General features: G+C 30.7%; 1 protein-coding gene and 1 pseudogene across 3 annotated transcripts in view; one reads left to right on the forward strand and one right to left on the reverse strand.

Annotated features, from left to right (window-relative positions):
* Cow (Proteoglycan Cow) overlaps nt 1-22,948 on the forward strand; it is a 124,665-nt gene that overhangs the window by 28,370 nt on the left and 73,347 nt on the right. The window lies entirely within an intron of this gene.
* Nucleotides 1,794-2,389, reverse strand: LOC145936844 (protein GVQW3 pseudogene; annotated as a pseudogene).

Below are 22,948 nucleotides of genomic sequence, written 5' to 3' on the forward strand. Positions count from 1 at the left end.
GTTAAAATAAATTTAATCATTGAAATAAAATCATTTTTAGGGATACTAGTGTGTGATTCAATGTGATTCCATCTTTTATTAATGCTTTCAAATGCAAGATCTAATGGAATATTAGTGAATAAAGACACTACATCAAACGAAACAATGATGTCATTCTGTTCTAACTTTTTGTTAGAAAGTATGTTGCACAATTCATAACTATTGTTTACATGACTTTTTGCATGTGGTATGCTTTTTGATAATATTTTATGTAGATAATTAGCTATTGAATACAAGGCTGTATTGACAGAGGAAACTATGATTCTGAATGGTGTGTTTTCTTTGTGAATTTTTGGTAGGCCATATGCTTTGGGTAATAGAGAATCGCTAGATCTTAAACCATAATATTCCTTTTTGGATATATATTCTTTATTTAACCAACCTCTTAAAAAATTGTTGAGATCTCTCTCTATTTTAGAGGAAGGGTTTTTTTTAATGATGGAGTAAGTGTTAGTATCATTTAATAGGAATTCTACTTTATTAGTATAATAAAATGTATCCATGGCAATTGTGGTTTATAGTTTGTAAATATAGAGTAATGCCCTGTCTTTCTAGGTCCTAGGTCTTGAAACTTGCTAATATGATCAATAATTCTTTATTTTAAGTACTTTATTTACGCTATGTTTTACTGAATTTTCTCGAAAAGAATTATAGTGATTCCTAATATCCTTTTTGGTACTGTTCTAAGATCGCGCCTGACGAAATTGGAGGCATCTATTTTTAATACCAGTTTTGTATTCTCCAACGGATATGCCATAGAGTTACTTTAGCCAGTCATTTCTTGCTTAAAAGCTTTTTTTGCCTCTGGTTGGACACCAATCTGTCTGGACGACAATCGGACGTTTGTCTTTTTTGTTGCTCCTTCGTATTTCTTCAGGGATATCAATAGTATAGCTGCGTTTTCTTGATAAATTGGCGGTAAAAATTAATAATACATAGATACTTTTAAAGCTTGCTAATAATGTTCGACATCTTAAAGTTATTAGCGCATTGATTCTATTTTTGATATGTTGAATTCTATACTGTTCACTATATATCCCAAATAAAAGACTTCCTTCTCGTTAAATCTGCTCTTTGTAATGTTGATGTAAAATCCGTACTTTCGAAAGCTTTGAAATATCTCCTCCTCTGCGCACGATGCTTATCCTTGTTCCTTGATGTGACCAATATGTCAGTGTATCCGTGACAATATCTTTATTCTCGTAAGATATCAATAAATCTTCAAAAGGTTTTGGTGACGTTGCTCGGGCCAAACAGCATTTTGTTAAATTCGAACAATTCGAAAGATGTCACAGCAGTCTTATCTTTATTTTTCTTCACAACAAGTATTTGATAATACACTTTAATTAGATAGATTTTACTGAATACTCTGCAACCTGCTAAGTAATGCGTGAAATCCTGTATATGTGGCAAAGGGTATTTGGCTGTTGCGTTGTTTAATTTGCGGAAATCTCCAGTCACTGTTGACTTTTCTAACTAAATACAATGAACTAGTCTATTGAGAGAACGGCATACGAGGTGTAGACAAAAAGTTCGTGCACTGAGCTCACCAAAAATCTAATTTTAATTATTCCGGAACGGGAACGTGGTCACCCTCAAAGTACTCTCCCCCCGACTGAATGCACTTGGCCCAACGTTCTTTCCATTGTTGAAAACAGTGTTGCATGTCCTGCGAAGTTAGGTCGTTCAGGAGCCTTGTCGTTTCACGTTTGATGTTCTCTACATCCCCAAAATGTTCACCCCGCATAATTATTTTAATTTTAGGAAATCCATGATTCATCTCCAGTTATCACTTTGCAAGAAATTCAAAACCTCTTCATTTTCCATCCAGTCTTGGCAACAAGCAACACATCGTTGTTTTTGCTCCTGAGTCAAAACTTTCGGAACAATTTTTGCACACATTTTCCGCATGTTTAAATCTTCTTTTAAAATTGTTTGGACACTATCTTTACTAATTCCCAGCTCAGCAGCAATTATTCTAGTAGTAATGCAATGGTCTGACATCACCAAATCGTGAACACGTTGAATGTTTTCATCAACACGTGACGTTGAAGGGCGACCCTCTCGCATGTCGTCATCGACGCTCTTCCGCCCTTCCCTAAACCGGTCCACCCATTTATATACAGTTCTACGCTTCATGGCAGACTCCCCATACACACTTTCTAACATTTCAAGAATTTCCTGCCCGGTTTTACCGAGTTTCACGAGAAATTTGATGTTGGTTTTTTGCTCGGTTAAAACATCTCGCTCCATTTCGACCGCGCAAAATAGCTGCGTTCACAAATACTGGCACAGAAAAATACGTACGCACTCGACAATGACCTAACTTGCGCTGATGACTCGTAAGGCGTGTAGGGGGACACGCCAAACCACCATAGAAGTCTACAGTGTTACCACGTCGGCAGAAAAAAAATGCAGTACACGAACTTTTTGTCCACACCTCGTATGCCTTGTTCGATCATGTGCCAGTAGAGTTACTTTGATCAGCTGTGTCTTGCTTTTTTGAAAAGTTTCGAATTCTAATCTCGCAGCAGCATATTTTTCAAGTGCTAGTCTTTTCAGTTTCTCAATTACAAGGACCTTTTGTCATCACGATGTGATGTCTTACGTGGATAATCTTCGTTAAAGCTATGGGATGTGTTACTGATATATTTGCGCAATAGATCTTTATGCTTACGATCGTCGTTATGAGAACAATCGAAGTCCCACGATCCGCATCCGAGCGTTTGTACGCAACAATGTCCGTTTGTCGATTAGTTTGCAATGCTTTAAGGCTCCTGGCTCCTCGCCGATCATGTCTGAATCGTGACGTCAGAGGCGAGAAAGCACATGCTAAAAATTCTTGCGTGCCATTTTTAAATAAAAAGATATTTCAATAAAACAATACTACAAAATTCTTCGGCACACTTGTAAAATTGTCCGAAAACTATCTTTTTCCTTTTATAATCAATCAACAACTGTAAAATGACCGTAACATGAAGTCCAAGCCGTCTGGTCTTTGCGCATGCGCAGTCATTCCACATGACAAAGTCCGATATTACACTCATTTTACGGTTGTTTATTAACTGTCAAGGGAAAAGCATAGTTTTGGGACAATTTTATAAGTGTGCCAAAGAGATTTGTAGTGTTGTTTCATTGAAATATCTTTTTATTTAAAAATGGTACGCAAGAATTTTCAGCGTGTATTTTCTCGTCTCTGACGTCACAATCCAACATGGCCGCGGCGAGGATCCAGAAGCCGTAAGTCTAATAACAGATTATGATGTGCTAGGAAGTCGATTTCTATTATCGGCTGTTTGATCTCCGTTACCACGAAATTTCACTTATAGGGATGCCTAAGTCCCCGGTCTAACACTCGCATTTGACTATTGTAGGTATTACAGTGTTGTTTACAGTAAACAGTTTATAATTTATTGGACGAAAGTTCCGCGAATCATACGCCTAGGAATAAGAGATGTCGGCTCTTGTATCAATAAAATAGATAGTATTGTCTTTTCTGTCATCAGGCAAAATTCTGGTGATTCCGTCTGTGACTGCCTGTAATTGTAATGGTTGTTTTAGTTTTTCGACGGTTTCTCTTTGCCCCATGCTCAAGGTGTATTGCTTTATCACCGTATTTGTTATGATAGCAGTATTCCTTGCTCCCGTCGTTAGACTTGCTTCGATAACGTTTTCTGAAAGCTGCTCTTTAGCGAGATCGGTTTTGCGAATGACATTAGCGTTTTAGCTTTTTAAAGGATTGGTTGATTTATTTCTTGAATATTATTATTTTGTTGAATCCGCTAGCTGCGGTTTGTTAGTGGCATATATGACCATCGGCTTTGCCATTTCCATGATTTTGTTAACTTGTGTCGCTAATTTATTTAAATCAGTACTTCACTTATCGCTAAAATTGTGTGTATGAATCTGATAAAATTCGATTCGATTCGAATCTAAATTCTTATAGTTCGAATACGAACTATCCGAAAATTTCGAATTAAAAAGATTTTAATGCAAGTTATGAGTCCGAATGTGAGAATCCATGTAAAAAAAGTATTCTTATAAAGTGCAATAATAATCTCTTGTCTCTTGGCCAAATGGCTGTAAATATTGAATAAATGAATAAATTAAAAAAAGAACTCATTATTTACACAGAATATAATAATTACACACACAATTAGTGTAATTGTAGTTGTCTTAAATATATAAACATAATATGCAGGGTGTTAAAATATTAGACCGACAAATTTTTAAAGGAAATAGAAGACTTCAAAATAAACATTTCTTGTTAATACAATTTTTCTCTAAGACGATTTTAATTTTATACTACATGGTATGAAATAGGGTTTGTGACTTAAACAATAAACAAACATATAAGTTGAAAAATTAAATTGTATTTTAATCTTGAACAAAACACGGGACAAATATATAAAAGTAATTCACTTTTTTTATAGTAAATGCTCAAAAATTCCTCAATTAACTTAAATATAAAGATGACAAACTGAAAAGTTACAAACTCATATTTCATATCATGTAGTATTAAAACTAAAAGTTGTAGAGAAAATTAGTATTAACAATAAATGTTTATTTTGAAGTCTTCTTTCTCCCTTTAAAGTTTGTCGGTCTAATTTTTTCACGACGAATGTCATTTCTTTTATATTAAAATCTCACAATAATTACAAGCAATATTTTCACGATTTAGTTCGATTTAATTCGATTCGATTCGATTCGTTTCGATTCGAGTAAAATTTCGTCGATTCGATTCGATTCGACATAAAAAATCTTTGATTCGCGCATTTCTACTTTCAAGCTTCATAATTTGGAAAATAATCTTAATGAAATAATCTTTATTATAGTGTTTGTGTGTGTGTGTGTGTGAAAAGCTCTCGAGGTAAGCTGCAAAAATGTGTAATAAAATTGGGCGTTTTTTAAAAAAATTTTGAAATTAATTTGATGCAGCTTTTTAAGATTATTGTCCATAAAATCCAAATAATGTCCAAATGCTAATATATTTTTTTAAACCCTAAAAAATTTATTTAAAACATTTTTTGTTAAAACTCGTGTTTTTCGAGATATTTAATGATTCCAAAACTTTTGGCGTTCACTGTATACATATATTAAGTATTAGTTCCAGTAGAATTGAACAATTGATATCCCCATTAATAATATAATATTCAAATCAAAAACATTAGACAGCATTAGATATCGATAATTTTTTCAAACAATTTTTCAAGCAAGTTAATAGCAATAGATGTGAATAATCATGATCACATCTATTTGGAGATCATATATGTATATTATACATTCGGAGAATCCCAGTTTGGAAAATATAACAGTCTCAAAATTTATGCTGCAAATATTTAATTTGTTTAATTTATTTAAAATAATAAAAAGATCATATATATATATTGCGTTTGAAAGTGAGATCATACCACGTATATGGCAAGCGAAGTGTAGCCAAGTTCGTAGAAACACTTAACAACACATACATATATACACACACATTAAACATAAATTCAAGAGATTTTAGAGAATAGTTAATAATGCTTGTAGTAACTCTTTCTCGGGGAATTTAAATTCACACATAAGAATCGTATTAATTTGTGTCAATGATGCTATATAAATAGTTATATGAACGTTGAAAAAGAGAAATTCAATAACAAATCAAAGATTGTATTTATTTTTATTTATTAAAAGTTATTTTTTGATATATGCTATAATAAAATTTATATGAAAATAAACACGTATTAATGGAACACATACTATAACACTTAACAATATTTAGATAAAGATTATTATCCGAGCATTCTATAGCTAGTGCATCAAAATCAAATTGAATCTTACAATAATGAGAGATGAAAATCTGATAAACATGAATGCTTTTACTTTTTTGTTGATACATAATAAGATATTAACATATTTAAAATTAGGTACTAGATCGTTTATAAAAAGAATGAACAGAATCTAGATTCTAGATGAAACATAAAATTCATATGATATGCTATCATATTTATACTATACTATATTTATACCATCTAAGTCCTCCGTTAAGTCCTATTTTCTAAGTCCTTACTACGTAAGAGAGATTGTAACTTGAACAATATATTATCTTTAAAATAAATTATTTTGTTTATACAAAATGTTATGACTCAAAAAGTCAAAAACCTCAGAGAAATTTATGAAAATGACGTCATCTTGTTGATGTTAGATCTTTTATGTTTTTTTTTATCTTTTATGTTTTTCACTCTTTTTTTCTTTTAGTTTCTTTTATCCTTTTTTTATTTTTTTCTTTATTTTTTCTGCTTGGAGTAAGGAAAATATTGGCGCAAGGAGAGAAGGAATGGGCAGAGAGACAGACTGGAAGCGGGCGTAATCAGGATGACACTGCTGGATAGTAAAATATTGGCTAGACTGGCGGGCGCCAACGAACGACTTTTTCATCGAACGTTTTCGCTTCGATGGCAACTGACGACAATGAAGCGACACTACTACTATCGCTTCGGTTTACATTAGGTCTCCATTTTACTACATTTCTCTTTTTTCTTTTCTCTCTCTCTCTCCCTCCCTCTCTCTCTCTCTCTCTCTCTCTCTCTTTCTCTTTCTTTTCTTTCCTTTCCTTCTAGTTCTTTTTCCTCACTCGGTCGAGTCCTCAATTTTTTTTTCTCTTGTTTGCATTCCATGTTTCTTGCTATCTGAATTCCAGTGAATTTGATCGATGATACGTGCTTCTGAACTGTCAGTTTTTCTTTGCTATTATTATGCATTCCATGTCTTCCTGTATATTTTTCTATTGCTTCTTTTAAGAGTGATGTAAAGATAGATTTTAATCTAATGGATTAAATTTAATGTATTTAATTTTCTTGGATTATAATTCCTTTTATGACAAGCTTTTCCGCGATAAGCTCATTGAAAATTTATTTATTTTTTTTTGAAAGATTTACATGCAAAAATGATAATCCATGAAAATCTTTTTCCATTGTTTTTGTTTGACTCAAGAGAACAGGTATTTGCAAATCATTAAAGTGTAATTGAAACTTTGTTGATTATTATGCATAATCAATGTATTTATTTATTGAAAAAAGTATATATATATATATATATGTATATGTATATTCACGTTTCACATAAGCGGTAACCTCGCATAGTCGTGGTGGAAACAGAAATTATTTTTTTGGTGAGATGGAAATATTTTATATTTCTATATACACGCAATATTTAACAATATATTATAATATTCTCAAAGTTTTTAGGCAGAATATTGAAACTGTATGTTTTTTCTGACACATTACATTTATAAATTTACGATATGTAAATACGGGATTACTTGAAATCGATTGTAAATTTCTTTTGTTTTAGTAATCAATTATATCGATTATTAAAAATTAAAATTTTTATCGATTCGATGCATCCTTTGAAACCTATTACAATGCAACGCAAATATATATATTTGTATAATTGGACGCAGTTATGTAATATGGAACCGACACCAAATTTTCCGAATTTACCTGAATGTATAATATTAGGCACAATTTGCAATAAAAATCTCGAACTCAAAAAAATTGGTGTCGGTTCCATATTGCATAACTGCGTCCAATTATACAAATATGTATATACATATATTTGCGTTGCATTGTAATAATTCAAAGGATGCATCGAATCGATAAAAATTTTAATCGATATAATTGATTACTAAAACAAAAGAAATTTACAACTGATTTCAAGTATATTGCATAACTGCGTCCAATTATGAACAAATATTAATAATAATTATATGATATATGCCTTACGGGTTGTTATAATTTTAAGAGATATATTATAAAGATTTTACACGATATATTAAAATCTTCAATCATCTTCATTTTGAATTATGTAAGGCACGCATTCTTTTGATTTTTAAGATATTACTTCGAAATTTTTACCTTATTTTCACATAAAAATTCATTCTCTGCTTTTTACGTAAAACAAGACCAAAATTATACACCGTCTTCTATTTTTTACACAAAACATGAGATTGAGGGCCGGTTTTTCAATAATAGTTGAAACTTAGAACACATGTGCGCATAGTTTAAACTTCTAAGTTCAAACTATTATTGAAAAACCGACCCTAAATGAGTTGAACTAACTCTATCCGAACATAATCTAATTTAATCTTAATCTAATGTCATCAATTACTTTACTATATTAATCATTTATTTTCTTCTATATTCAAGTAAAAAGAAAGTTTAGAAATTTATGTAATGTTAATTTTTTAAATGTTATATTCAATTTGTTTTTATTATATTGTTTAAAGTATAAATTAACTTGTTTAAGCCTAATTTTAATTTAACTATTCTATGTTTTTTATATGAAATCTAACATATATCGGAAAATGTAAAATAATGAATAATAAATACAAATTAAGTTAGATAATCAGGTTAAATTAGGATGGCTCATTGGTCTTTTTTGATATAAAAAGCAAAGTTTGATTAAGTAGTTAGATTAAAGTCAGAGCAAAAGATTAGATTAGAATTAATTTAGCAGGTTAAAATTAATTTGGAAATTACTTTAGAGATTACTTCATTGGATTTTATTTTGTATAGACAGTAAAAGATGGCGCAAAAATTTTAATCGACATTTAATGATTCCTTAAAAAATTTCCATGAAATTGTTTGCTTTTCGTATAAATTTTTGAAGTATAATTGAAAAGATTTGAGTCTTCTGAGTAATTATAAATAATTTATTTATACATGTATTTATACATGTATTATATAGTTAGCTGACATAAATAAACTAAAAAAATTATTACAATATAAATATATACATAAAATGGAAAGTTGCATTACGCAAATCTTGCATATTACAATAAGAAAATTAATTAGATTAGTTATTATTAATTAGAATTGTTCGAAGAATTGCTATATTTGTTTAAATGTACTCAAAAGTTTTTATATGAAATTGTACGATACTATCAAAAAGACTATAGTTATTTCACACCGACTAAAGATGGCGTTATTTACTTAATAATATTTGTAGGCAAAAATATCAGGGCTGAGGGTCTGAATAGGCTTAGGCCCGACAAGCGAAAGACTCGGGTTCGATTTCCGATTCAGCGACTTTGACCTGTTATTTTTTTTGCTTATACTTCCATAGAGGGGGGGGGGGGATACAGGAGATTATTAATTTGATAAATTTCTCGAAAGGTGAATTATCAAAAATTAAATTCTTGATATGAGAATTATTTTCGTGATACCGTACCCAACGGTACGGAAAAATTTGTGCCCTGAGCACACAATCGAGTTTCGATGAATCTAACGTACCAACATCCGCGTTTGGCTCTTGCGTCTATTTAATGTTTAATATGATTATCAAAAAGATTTTTTATGTATATTTAATATATACAGGGTGTCCCATTTTAATCTCCCCAGGCAAATATCTCGAAAAATATGGAAAAATGTTTCAGACAAAAGTTGTAGGACTTGAAGGGGGACAGATGATAAAAATATGGACTTGACCTTGAGTGACCTACTGAAGGTCAGCTCAAGCTCATCGATGTTTTCTTAAATGGAACCCCCTATTTTTTATTGCATATTCTTGTAGCCCTCGTCGAGACATTTTCAAAACACTACCTATTGATGTCTCTTACGCAAGCCGTTCCCAAGATATGAAGCTTTAAAATTGACATACCACCGGCATTTGCATTGCCCGATGTAAACCGCGGGGAGGTTGTTCAGTCGAATTTGTATATCAAGTGGCTCTAAAAAGGGCAGACTCTGTGTGTGTGCTTCTTTAGTAAAACTTTTATCTATCTTTCTCTACCATTTTCTTATCCTTTCCCTTACTTTAAAATAATCAGAAGAAAAATAATTAGAGAAAAGTTTTACTAAAGAAACACGCACGCACGCACGCACGCACGCACGCACGCACGCACGCACGCACGCACGCACGCACGCACGCACGCACGCACGCACGCACGCACGCACGCACGCACGCACGCACGCACACACACACACACACACACACACCCACACACAAAGTCTGCCCTTTTTAGGGCCACTTGATGTACAAATTTGACTGAACAACCTCCCCGCGGTGTACATTGGATAATGCAAATGCCGATGTATGTCAACTTTGAAGCTTCGTATCTTGGGAACGGCTTGTGCAAAAGATCCACATAGGTAGTGTTTTGAAAACGTCTCGACGAGGGCTACAAGAATATGCAATAAAAAAGTAGGGGGTTCCATTTAAAAAAACATCGACGATCTTGACCTGATCTTCAATAGGTCACTCAAGGTCAAGTCCATATTTTCATTATCTGTCCCCCTTCAAGTCCTACAACTTTTGTCTGAAACATTTTTCCGTATCTTCCGTATTTTTCGAGATATTTGGGAGATTAAAATGGGACACCCTGTATAGCGAAATTATTGAAATATAAAACAATTTAATAGTGACATTATCATAAATTCTGTTAGTGAATTTTTAAATGACAATAATTTAAAATGGAAGAGAATGCTCGTGCTATTTTCAACGAACTAAAAATTTAGATATAACTAGTTTGTGCAGTTTGTGCTTTGTACAAAAAAAGTGTAAAGCAAGGCTACAGCAGGTTATATGATATATACATTTCGAAAGAAGAAATATCAACGCAATATAAATCTAGAAAATGTTATTCATATGGTGCATAAACGAGTTTGATGAAATTTATTACGTATAAACAAAAAGTTATAGTACAAAATATTTTAGCACATAGTTTCTTATATTATTCAAGATTTATATGAATGTTATGCAATAGCAAGTAATTGGCAAAAGTCATTTACTAACAAATAAATTAAAACAAATTCGAAAAAAATGAACTGAAATTATTGTAAAATATATATTACATTATATATGTATACATATATACACTTGTACAAACTTATAGGGCGTGTTCTTGACGTCAAAATAAGAAAAAATGTATATATACTTACAGTCAAAAACGAATAGTTGTGAAGTTATAATAAAACAAAGTTTATATTGTTTTTTTTATTAAATAAATTAAATTTGAGCATTTGTTATAATTTTAGTGTTAACTTATGGTTATTTAATAAAAAAAGAAAAAAAACAATATAAACTTTGTTTTATTATAACTTCACAACTATTCGTTTTTGACTGTGAGTGTATATGTATAAACTTTTTTTCTTATTTTGACGTCAGAAACACGCCCTATAAGTTTGTACAAGTATTTCGTAAACATCCTGTATACAGGGTTCAAAATGGCCGCCATTTGTTTGGAGACAGCAATTGACACGGCGGAGTAAAGATTGTCAAACCTTTTTAAAGATTCCCGGATGATTTCGTATAGTTTCACAAGCGTTAATAATGCGTCGGCGTAGCGTCTCTTTATTATCAATAGGTTCCGAATACATTAGATATTTCAAATGTCCTCACAGATAAAACTCTAGAGGATTTAAATCCGGAGAATGTGGAGACCATGCGACTGGTCCTCCTCTGCCAATCCATCTATTTGGATAATTATTATTAAGCACATTTCTTACTTGATGTTTAAAAAGTGCTGGTGCTCCATCGTGCATAAACCACATGTTTAGCCTCAAATTTAAAGGAACAGCCTCTAGTAATTCTGGCAGAATATTTTTCAGAAAATATAAGTAATTATCGCCTGTGAGATGTGCTGGCAAAAAAATGTGGACCAATTATGCAGTCACCAACAATTTCAGTCCATACATTAATGCGAAATTGCTGTTGATGTCTACTTTGGACGATAAGATGAGGATTCTGATCATTCCACTCGTGCTGATTATGGTAATTTATTATTCCAGTTTTACCAAAAGATGCTTCGTCGGTGAATAGTATTGAAGGAATAAATAATGGATTGGCAGATTGACGAATGAACTATGTACAAAAATTATTCTGTGCTGGATAATCATTAGAAGAGAGACCTTGTATGTACACGTTGGCAATGGTAAGAGTAAAATTCATGTTCGTGAAGTATTTTCCAAGCACTAGTATTGCAAATAATTTGATAATTCTCTTGTGCTGAGTGACGGATTGGCAACAATATAATCAAGAACATTTTCTTTCGTTCTTAGTGTTTGAACAATTCGTGCCTGTCCTCTATCCATGGTACGATATTCTAATCTGCCTGTTTCAGCGAGTTGCTGATACATCGCAACGAAAGTTTGATGATTGGGTAATTGTCGTTCTGGGTAAACTTCCGCATAAAGTCTTCTCGCCGCACGACCATTGCCGTTAGCGCAATCATAAATAAAAATCATATCTGCTTGCTCACGAAACATAAAGTTTACCATAGTCAAAATACAATTAATTCCCACAAAATCTATTGCATGTATAACAGTATTTGACATCAACTAACTTGATTTTTAAAGTAATTTTGTTTCGATAACTCGTATGTCATGTATATAAAGTAAAGCATAGCTTTGTTTGATTGTAACCTAGCAACCGCTCATTTTTTACTATAGGTGTTTATCAACTTTTTTCTTTATTTTGACGTCAGGAACACATCCTATAAGTTTGTACAAGTATTTCGTAAACACTCTATATATATAAAGCTAAGACAATTCAATACTACTTGAAAGAAAATGTTCCTATTTTTATTAAAATTGATGAATCTTCTGACAATCTTGAGTTAAAAATAGCGTTTTGGCCCATTCTTCTGGCCATCTTCAACTCAAAAAACCAGAAACAAAAATCGAAATATTTTCTAGCTTACATGTATGATGTACATAATGAGGTCAAAATATAGCGAGTAAATGCAGACCTTGCCGCAGAAAACAAAGTTCAAATATTATTGGGACACGGTCTCGGTCCATGATTCAGAATCGATCGAATTAAGATAAAACACATCTCAGTTGGTAAGCTAAGAGGCGTAGGGGTCACTCGATATTCCATTTTGTAAAGTAGTCGATGTCTTGTGTTCAATTGTTTGAGAAGTGTCAAGCTTTAAACGGAAGTATCATGAGATAAAGTAACAAACGTCAAATTTAAAATAAAATGATGAACTTACAGTTACTAGAAAGGAAACGTCGTTGAGCAAAATTATTATAATTTAATAATGCTAAATATGGTGAGTATTACATTATATGTATATATATAGTGAGGAGATCGCAAAAATATAAAATAACACAGACATGCTGGCAAACATAAGATCTACTTGGTTGTCAGGTCGAGCCAAAACAAATAAGTGTGTCATATATCTAAAAATTAACGTAATGTTTACAATTTCTTGAACTTGTGTCGATTACCGATACGTAAACATTTGGAAAGAATTCAATGTCCATGTGAGAATTTAAATCGTTGGTTTGCCTTTTAATGAAAAGCATTTCGGATATTAAGCTTTTATTTAAGAAAGGCTCACTATTTAGATCTAAACGTCCTGCCAATTAAAATTGTAGTCAAATTCTAATTTATGATCAGTTATAGCTGATAATGAGTGATTGTTTATGTTTCTATATTGATATGGTTACAGTATTTTGATATTCGAGTAGCAATCGAGTTGTCTCTCTGTTTAGCCCACATATGATGCTGCATTTTTAAGAAATGTTTCTTTGTACCTAAATAATCTGATGTAAGTTTTGGAGCGAGTTTAAATTCTAAATTTTGTTGGGCAGAAAGTAATTCTTTAAAATGTGTTTTAATAGTATTATTTAACACAAATTGTACTTTTTAATAAAAATATCAGGGATATTAGAAATTAATTTATAAAAATTATAAAAATTTCATTTGTAAAAAAATCACTTTTAATATTTTTAAAGGCATGTGGAGTAACGCCAAAAAACTACAAATTTCGATTTTTATCGCAAGGATGTTTACATGAATTACATACAGTGGAGTACTTATTCGCTGAAATATCAAATAAATTCCACATACTTTGATTCAGTGCGCCCATATCGGATGTTACAAAATGGATTCGTAAACCTATTTCTTCGCACTTTTTAATAATTTCTATAATTGGTTTATATGTTTTTCTGTACTTTCTTATTTGTAAAATAATATGCGACTGTCTGTTTCCATCGGCTTTCTAAACCTGCTATTAAAAATACTAATGCTTCATCAGCTTTGCCACTGTAATCAGCTAAAATTCTAGCATATCGTCGTTTTCCGTTTCTTTCTCGAATTGTGAAATTTTAATCCGTAAAAAATAAAAAATTTCATTAATTAAACCGCTTCTAAATTAAAAATTTTCTAGTCTTCTGGTTAACGTTTGAAGAGAAGGTATAATGGATGTCTTTATTTTAATAATTCTAAATAACCCGAAGAACCACATGAAAATTTCAATCTGTAATACGATTTTAATTCCCTGATATTGATGTTTAGAATATAGAAATTTTGATATGAAGCCCTTGATACTGTTCAATCTTACTCTTAGTATTTTTGCCATTTGATAGATAAGAAATGAATTTTTTATGACAGAAATTGAAATTGAAATTTTATTTGGAGCAGGACCAGAATCAGAAAATATTTCAAGGCCAAAACAGGTTAAGACAGAGAGAGTTTCTCTATCTCGATTTTATAGACTACTTTTATAGGATACTTTATTTTTTATACAAAATTTTGTCTTTGTTAATTAATATTTTTAAAAATATAACATACAGCTTAAATCTCTTGATTGTTTCTAAAAATAACGTAAAAAATATTCAATTTTTATATTTCGTATATTTATTTTTTGATTTTATATACATACGTGTTTAATAGGAAAGATATTAGTATATTAGTTTCATGTCAAGCATCTCCAGCCTCTTGATTTTAATTGCAAATTATATTATCCCTGCTAAATATAACATTAAAGCATTAAAATCAAGAATAGTGTACTAAATGGAGCATACTAAATAGCATACTTAATTTGGGCATTAAAGCCCATATTAAAGCTTAATATGATTATTCAGAAAATATAATAGTAAAGTAAAATAAATAAAATAAAAGTAAAATAATAAAAATAAAATAAAATAAAGTTTTAAGTAAAATAATAGATAACAAAGAAAAAAATATATAACAAAATAATATATAAATACATAACAAAATGCGATTTTAAGAAAGTCTTGCATTGTATATGAACAATATCGATTGTATTCTTACGTCCAGACCTGCAGAATTATAGGTCAAAGGAAAGGCGTAACAAATATCGCGAAATCAGACACTTTTTGAGACGTACGTATAACTCGCGTTGAACAAACTGTCAACTGAAAAATAGATCAACCATTGGAAAAGTCGATCTTATATGCTGTTTATTTTAAACATTCGCTCAGTCGTCCCTTTGATATAAGAGAATTTAATCCTTTTTATGTAGTACAAGACCAAGTGCAATATTTAGGCAACGAGGGTTAATAAATAAGTATTAATTTAATCATAAAGTTTGCGTTTATTTGTTGAATTGAAAGAAATAAATGTTTTAAATTTACATAATTAATATTCGATAAATAAAAGATATTCGATAAAATAACTAAATATCTATTATCTAATTTCTGTGAATGTATATGTGTGTGTGTGTTTTCACAATGTGATCAAATATCACAATAGTATGGGGAATGTCAACCAGAATTAAGGAGAGTAAAGTATAACAATTTAATTAATAAGTTCTGATTAGATTTTTATAATTTTTGATTATATAAAAATAAGAGTTGTATAATTATTAGAGTTGTATAAAAGTGTCATGTGTATAAGAAAATGTGGCTGAAACTAGAAGAAAACTAGAAGAACTTGATATCTATTTGATAGGAGGTGAGAAAAGTAGGACAGAAGGCAGGTAATGCCTAATATAGAGATAAACAAGGGAATAAAAAGATCGGAGGAACATTGATTTGCGAGAAACGAGAAAATTATTTAGAGTCTGTGGAATAATTTAAAAATAACTTAGGATGAAGCTAAAAATTCAGAAGATGAATCTGAGGAGGCATCTGTGATTAATGTGGTAGGGAGAAAGAAAAAAACGGAGAATTATTAACGTGAAAGTGAGGGGAAGATTTGTCGGAAAGAATTATCGTGAATAAGAAAGAAAGAGGAGATGCTTAGAAAGTTATCAGAGAGATGTTTATAATAGAGGGCAAAGATGAAGGACTTTTCGGAAGTGTATTGTTATATTAGGAATATATATAACAGGTGGATAAGAGGATGAGGAAATAGTAGAAGAATTAAAAAGTAAGGTTTTTACTGTATAAGTTCTTATTGTATATACTGTGGTAATATATGGTAAATAAATAGAAAATCTTGAATGCAACAACTTTTGTCTGGAGTGTTTTAAGGGTTTTCCGCCCAGAACATGATTAAAGTTAGTTATTAATAGATTCTTCTGTCCTATACAATTTGACCCCTAAATGATCTCTAAAGGTTACCTTGACCCATGACTTAAGTACCTTTCTGAACGTAAAATTTCCCGCTCTTTCCGAATCTGGGGTCAAAAATGGGGGTTCCCATTAAAAAAATTCGAATTGATCGAATCTTTAAATGACTTCTAAACTTGATCTCAAGGTTAAGTTCAAGATCCTTTCATCAAGTCTCTTTTTTTTAACTCTACAACTTTTGTCTGAGGTGTTTTCGCCCTAGAACATGATTAAAGTTAGTTATTGATAGATTCTTCTGTCCTATACGATTTAACCTCTAAATGATCCCTAAAAGTCATCTTAATCCATGACTTAAGTACCTTTCTGAACGTAAAATTTCCCGCTCTTTCCGAATCCGGGATTAAAAATGGGGATTTCCATTTAAAAAATTCGAGTTAACCTTCATATGACCTCTAAACTTGACCTCAATGTCAAGTTCTAGGTCATCATCAAGTCCCTTTTCTTTAACCCTACAACTTTTGTCTGGGATGTTTTCTTCCTAGAATTCTATTATTCTGACAATGAGTTATTCAGGGTTCCGGTCTTTTTTGAACACCCTGTATATGTATAGATATATTGTATATACAGGGTGTCTATAAAGTCAGTCCCCACCTCTATATTTTGGAAACGACTGAAAATTATGAAAAACCACGAAATACGTGTTTGATTATTTCGAGAGGTTACTCTTTTAAGGGGGTTGCGAGGGTTGTCCCCTGAAGAGGGTGCTCCAGGGGGACTCCAACTCAAAAATTTTAAATGGAACCACCATGTTGTAGTATATCGTTTGAAAGGGCATAAAAAAAGAAAATTTTTGGCGCAGGTTAATATGTTGACCTGTTCAGAAGTTATTTAGGATCAAAGTTCGAAAAAGGCCAATTTTAACAAATCACATTACTACCATTTGGAAAATCCTAAAAAAAAAAACGTTCGAGGTGTAAAAGTGTTCGTCTTTATAAGTCCATGCCATAAAAAATTCAGATTACAGACAGATTTACCATTATTATCAGAAACAACATCATCGAATTCGATTGGTATCACAAACCCACCTTTTCAATCAGATACCTCAATTATGAATTCCAACACCCTCTCTGCCAAAAAAAAAAAAAAAACAATCATGTGCTTAGTGGACAAAACTATACGACTATCCCACCCAAGATTCCACAAAAAAAATCTCGAATTTGCGATACGAATGCTACGGGATAATGGGTATCCATTATCTTTTATTTTCCAAGTTCTATACACAAGAGATTAAAAATATTGTTCCATGATATGGAAAGAGAGCCTACGCGTGAACGCGGGGTTTCGGCTGATGATGCCACAGAGCGTCCAAAATATTTTAACATTCCGTATGTCCCGGGAATATCAGAACGATTCAAATATATAGTCTAAGATAAGAACAAGATAATGTCCTATTCGGGCCTGAATAAACTCCGAACTTTTATACAAGGATTCGCTACCAAATTACTCGTGAAAGAATGTGGTTTATAAGATATCTTGTAAGGATTGCGACGCGTCGGTATGTAGGCCAAACAGGCAGATTATTAAAAACGATGCTATTTTATCTGCTGGATTACTTGCGTGCGCCTATGCTGGCAATCTTGCTCTTTGCTAGGTTGAAAATTGTGTCTCTGCTGGTCACGCTGCTGACTGATTTACTGGATTTCTGCGATAGAACAGGTGTTATTTTTCTTGCTATAATTTTGCGCTGTCAATCAAGACGCAGCCTCAAATTTGAGTTAGGTTGCAAAATACATGTCAAAAAACATTTGCAATGATATGTAACGATAAAGATATTGTCATAAAAAAAAATAATTTTTTTTATTTTATCGAAATAATCCTCTTTTTTTACTAGTATTTAATCTTGAATTTACTGAATGTCAGTACGAACCAGCACGAAAGTTCGCATCGTCTGAAGCCAAATTAGCAATACGGTTAGCAGCACTGCCAGCACTGCTACCCACATAGTAGCAAGCACGCAAATCCAGCTAATAATCCAGCAGATAAAATGGATGCTAAGCTTTATAGATTATATATGTTAACCCTTAGACTGCCGGGAAAGTCACTTTTGTGGCTCTTAAATGTGCTAATAAGTTTATGATATTTTTTAAATATTAAATGTATTAATAAAATTCAAAATAAAGAAATAAATATCATAAAATATATAAAAAAATATAAATATTGAAAAACACAAAAAATAAAAAATATTAAAAAAAATTTTTTAATTATAAAATAAGTAAATGAGTAAAAAATATTAAAAATAAACAAACAAAAAACCAAAAAGGAGCTACAAACTTTCTACGTCCACGACGTTAGCTCTGAGTAATGCTAATGGAAAGTTCTCTGCATGAGCGCATACGTTTATATTCAAATATGTTGTTATTACTATTCATTATTATTTCTAGACTCAAAATTTCATAAATCTATGTTCAGAATTGAAATCAGCGACACCGAAAACCCTTAGATACACTTATTTTTGAGAAAAAAAAATTTTTTATATTTGGCTGTTCATTCCCTGCCGGGAAAGCCACTTTTGTGGCTCTGAAGAAATCTCAAAATTCTACACAATGTGTATGTTATTTGTATATATAAATTTTTAGGAAAAAAAAACCATTATTTTAATGAAAAAATGCCGGCAGCCTAAGGGTTAAACAACAAAACAAAGAAAAATTTGTGCCTTGAGCACATCATCAAGTTTCGATGAATTTAATTTCATCGAAACTAACGCAGCAACATCCGCGTTTGGCTCTCGCGTCTATTTAATGTTTAATATGTATATCATATAGGAGCCTTATTAAATTCATTAGTTAAAACAAAAAAACCAATTGTTTTTATATTTATATTTATAATTTTAATAATAAGTTTAATAATAAGTTTAATAAAAATTATTATAAAAAATTTTCGAATTAATGTATTGAATTTCAGGAATGTAAATAAATATTATTTATTTTAAATGGTTTTTAATAGTTTCCAATTATAGGTTTAATTAAAATATCAAAAATAGTTAAAATTGAATTATTTATTTTAATTCATAATTCTTATGTACGTATATTCCTTATATAAAGAATTTGGTAATTCCTTATATGAAAAATTTAGTAATAAATTATGTTCTCTGGGACTAGTATAAGTCTATTTTTGTATCTGTATATATTTTCTCTATTTGTCAATTAAAATTTATTTATTAAATGAATATATAGAATATGAAAACTTCTATACGCGTGTTCGCGATCAATTAAAACTTCTGCGATTTTATCTCTTGGCATTAAGTAAGTTTTAATAATGCTCACAAATGCGTGCGGCGCATTAGCCGCTGGAAAAATTGCTCTCGTTGGAGCTCTCATAATTGTGCTACTAGGCACATATATAGCATGCGGCACACGATGCTATTTTATCTACTGGATTGCTAGCTGGATTTGCTTGCTTGCTACCGTGTGGGTTGCTTGCGACCATGTTGCTCAAGCGAGAATATGCAATAAAAAATAGGGGGTTCCATTTAAGAAAACATCGATGACCTTGACCTGACCTTCAATAGGTCACTCAAGGTCAAGTCCATATTTTCATCATCTGTCCCCCTTCAAGTCCTACAACTTTTGTCTGAAACATTTTTCTGTATCTTCCATATTTTTCGAGATGTTTGCCTGGGGAGATTAAAATGGGACACCCTGTATATAGCGTCTTGGAAAAATAGCTCTTTTAAAACTTTCCAAATTCTTATTTTATCATAATATAATACTGATTGTGTGTGTGTGAGAAATGATATAAGTAATGAGATATAAATAACGAATATTTTACAAATCTAATTTAATTAATAAAATAGCGTGCAATTTGTTAGTAGTTCCATTAATTTCTGGGTTTTCTATAACTCCATCGAGTGCCTCTTGTTATGCTTATACATATACAGACTGGCCCACCGAAAACGTAACAGACATATTTTTTGGCATTTAACTATTTGGTAAAAAAACGCTCGGACAGGTAAACTTTGTTGTCAAGGGAGACATATTAATTGACTATTTTCGTTCACCTAACTTCAACCCCAAAAAAGGGATTAATTTCACCCTAAAAATTTCACCCTAAAAACATGTCTGTTTCGTTTTCGGTGGGCCACTTTATATGTATGTACATGCATATATAATACTTGTTAAAATGCTATTATTCAATTCCATTATCTGTTTGTATACCTTAATTTACTGATTCTATCTATATCTGTGTAAGGTTGACCTCATTCAATTGAAAATTTAATCTGATTAAATGCAAGTAAATATTGGGTCATCATAGAAATTCAATCAATTTGTAGTGCGTTTTAGATTTTTGAAATTTTATTTCCATTAATCTTTAATCATTGATGTCATGATTTTATTGGATCGGTATTATCTATAAACGCGAAAAATAGTGTTTAGATTCTTATTCTTATGAGCAAGAACATAAAAGTTTTAGTCAAAAGAACGAACAATTAGTTTTTTTTTAGGTATTTGAACAAAGTCACATTATTGTCCCTTGCGCAGCGATGAACACATCGATTTTGCATTCACTGAACTGTGAGAGCATTCTGTGTTTTCCGAGCAGCGAAGTGTCTAATTCTACGTTAATGAAGTAGTAACTTGATTGCTCGGTTGACTTTTGATGTTTGCATTGTAGCACTCTCCGTGGTAATTGCGATTTACGGTTAGATACAGTCTAATAGTTATAGTTTATATTTTGCTCTTATTGTTAGTTGAACAAGTTCGTTTGTGTAATTTTTTTTATATATGGTTTTACATTTCGAAAGGACGGATTCAATTAAGGATGAATCAAAACGCGGGAGATAAAAAAGCAGAACCAATGATAATAAAGCTTTAGAGATTTTGCCAACAGTTATGGAAAACGTCTATTTCTAAAGTAGCTCAATAAACTTTGGTTCGGTAAATCTTAAAGATTAATGGTTACCATTTGTATAAAAAAAATTATAAGAACAGATTGGCCAAAAATTGAATAGTTTACAAAATATTTTATACTTTGATATAATTTTACATAAACTATAAAATATTATATCTCGTAAAATATTTTTCGATGCTCTTCAATATATTTATGCACAAAATAAGGAGAGAAATCAATTGATATAAAGAAAAGTTGTTTTTGAGAAAATGTATATAAATGGCAACTTTAACAGCCTAAATATTTTTTACCAATATTTTTAAGATCAATTTTTAATAAAATTATGAGATAAGATAATCGAAAAATGAATTTTTTATGAAATATTTTATAGTTTATGTAAAATTATGTCAAATTAAAGTATAAAATATCTCATAAACCATTCAATTTTAAAATATTTTATGATGCTTGTCAAATTCGTCTCAACACATCCGCTATAAGATGTACATAAAAAATTATATCTATAAACAATTGAAGGTTACATTCAAAACTTAAAAAAAAACAACTGATAAAAAGTATATTATAATCATCTTAAGAGCCTCTTTGAATTATACAAAAAAAAGGTTGATTCACTAACAATAGAATAATTTAAGATAATCATGTTACGAGGTTCATCTTTTATATTAAAGTAAATTTTTTTGTATAATTTTTTAAACATGTAAGCGTTTGTTTTTACTTATTTGGAAAGGAATATTGAACGCAGAGCCACTTTTAAAACATTAATTCTGTTTTCAAATATATCGTTTGACACAAATTCAATTTAAGGACGATAATAATAAATTTTGGTTGCTGTTTTCTGCCATTTCGCAATTTAGCTCTCTGGCAAATCCATTCATGTTGATTTCCTCAGTTCCAGTCTTGAGTTACATTGGTGGAATTGTTTATTCCGACAGGAACCAAACAGCTTTCGAGTATCTAGGTGAATAGCTTTGTCCCTGATATCGTTATCTATTTGAATTCTCTCTTCCCTCTCTATTTGCTTTCTCTATAAGACATCGTCGAATCAGTAACTCATTTGCTTTGCATCTAAAAAATTGAACGTTTTATTTCGCACGATTATCCGCTTCGGTATAGAATCATGTTCAAATATTTCAATATATACAAGTATTTTTCTAAATTTTTTATTTGAAGTGCTTGGCTATTATTAACGATCGCATTTAAATATCAACAACATATAAATATCAACATTTAAATATCAATCATTTAAAGATCGGATTTGTAATAGATTCCATAACAATGAAAATATAAAAGAAACTGAATATAATTGAAAATGAAATTACTGATAGAAATGCTTATAGATTTTTTTCTTAATTAAATATAAATAATAATAATATATTAAACAATCAAGACATTTTCTAGATTTTTAATATTTTAATTAATATCTGATTATTTGTTACATTACCATCAATATATTTAATGAGATTATTAATAATATGTTTTAATTAACAATTATATATCGTTGTTTTTAGTTTAATTTTTATAATAGAACAATCTAAATATAACAAATAAAGTATTTTTATGATAAAATTCTTTTATTATCTTATATAAAAAAATTTGGAGTACATTTTATGTTGACTAAATTCAATGGTTCTCAAATAATCCTGATTTATAAAGATTCTAAAGAATTTTATGAAGATTGATCAATTATATCTTCAAATTTGACTCGAGTATTTTATAATATATAAAAATACTTTAATATTGAATTTTCTTCAAAAAAA

This window comes from Prenolepis imparis, unplaced genomic scaffold, assembly GCF_030444845.1.
Source record: "Prenolepis imparis isolate NDT839.2.m4 unplaced genomic scaffold, iyPreImpa1.0 SCAF_5, whole genome shotgun sequence".
NCBI classification, from domain to species: Eukaryota; Metazoa; Arthropoda; class Insecta; order Hymenoptera; family Formicidae; genus Prenolepis; species Prenolepis imparis.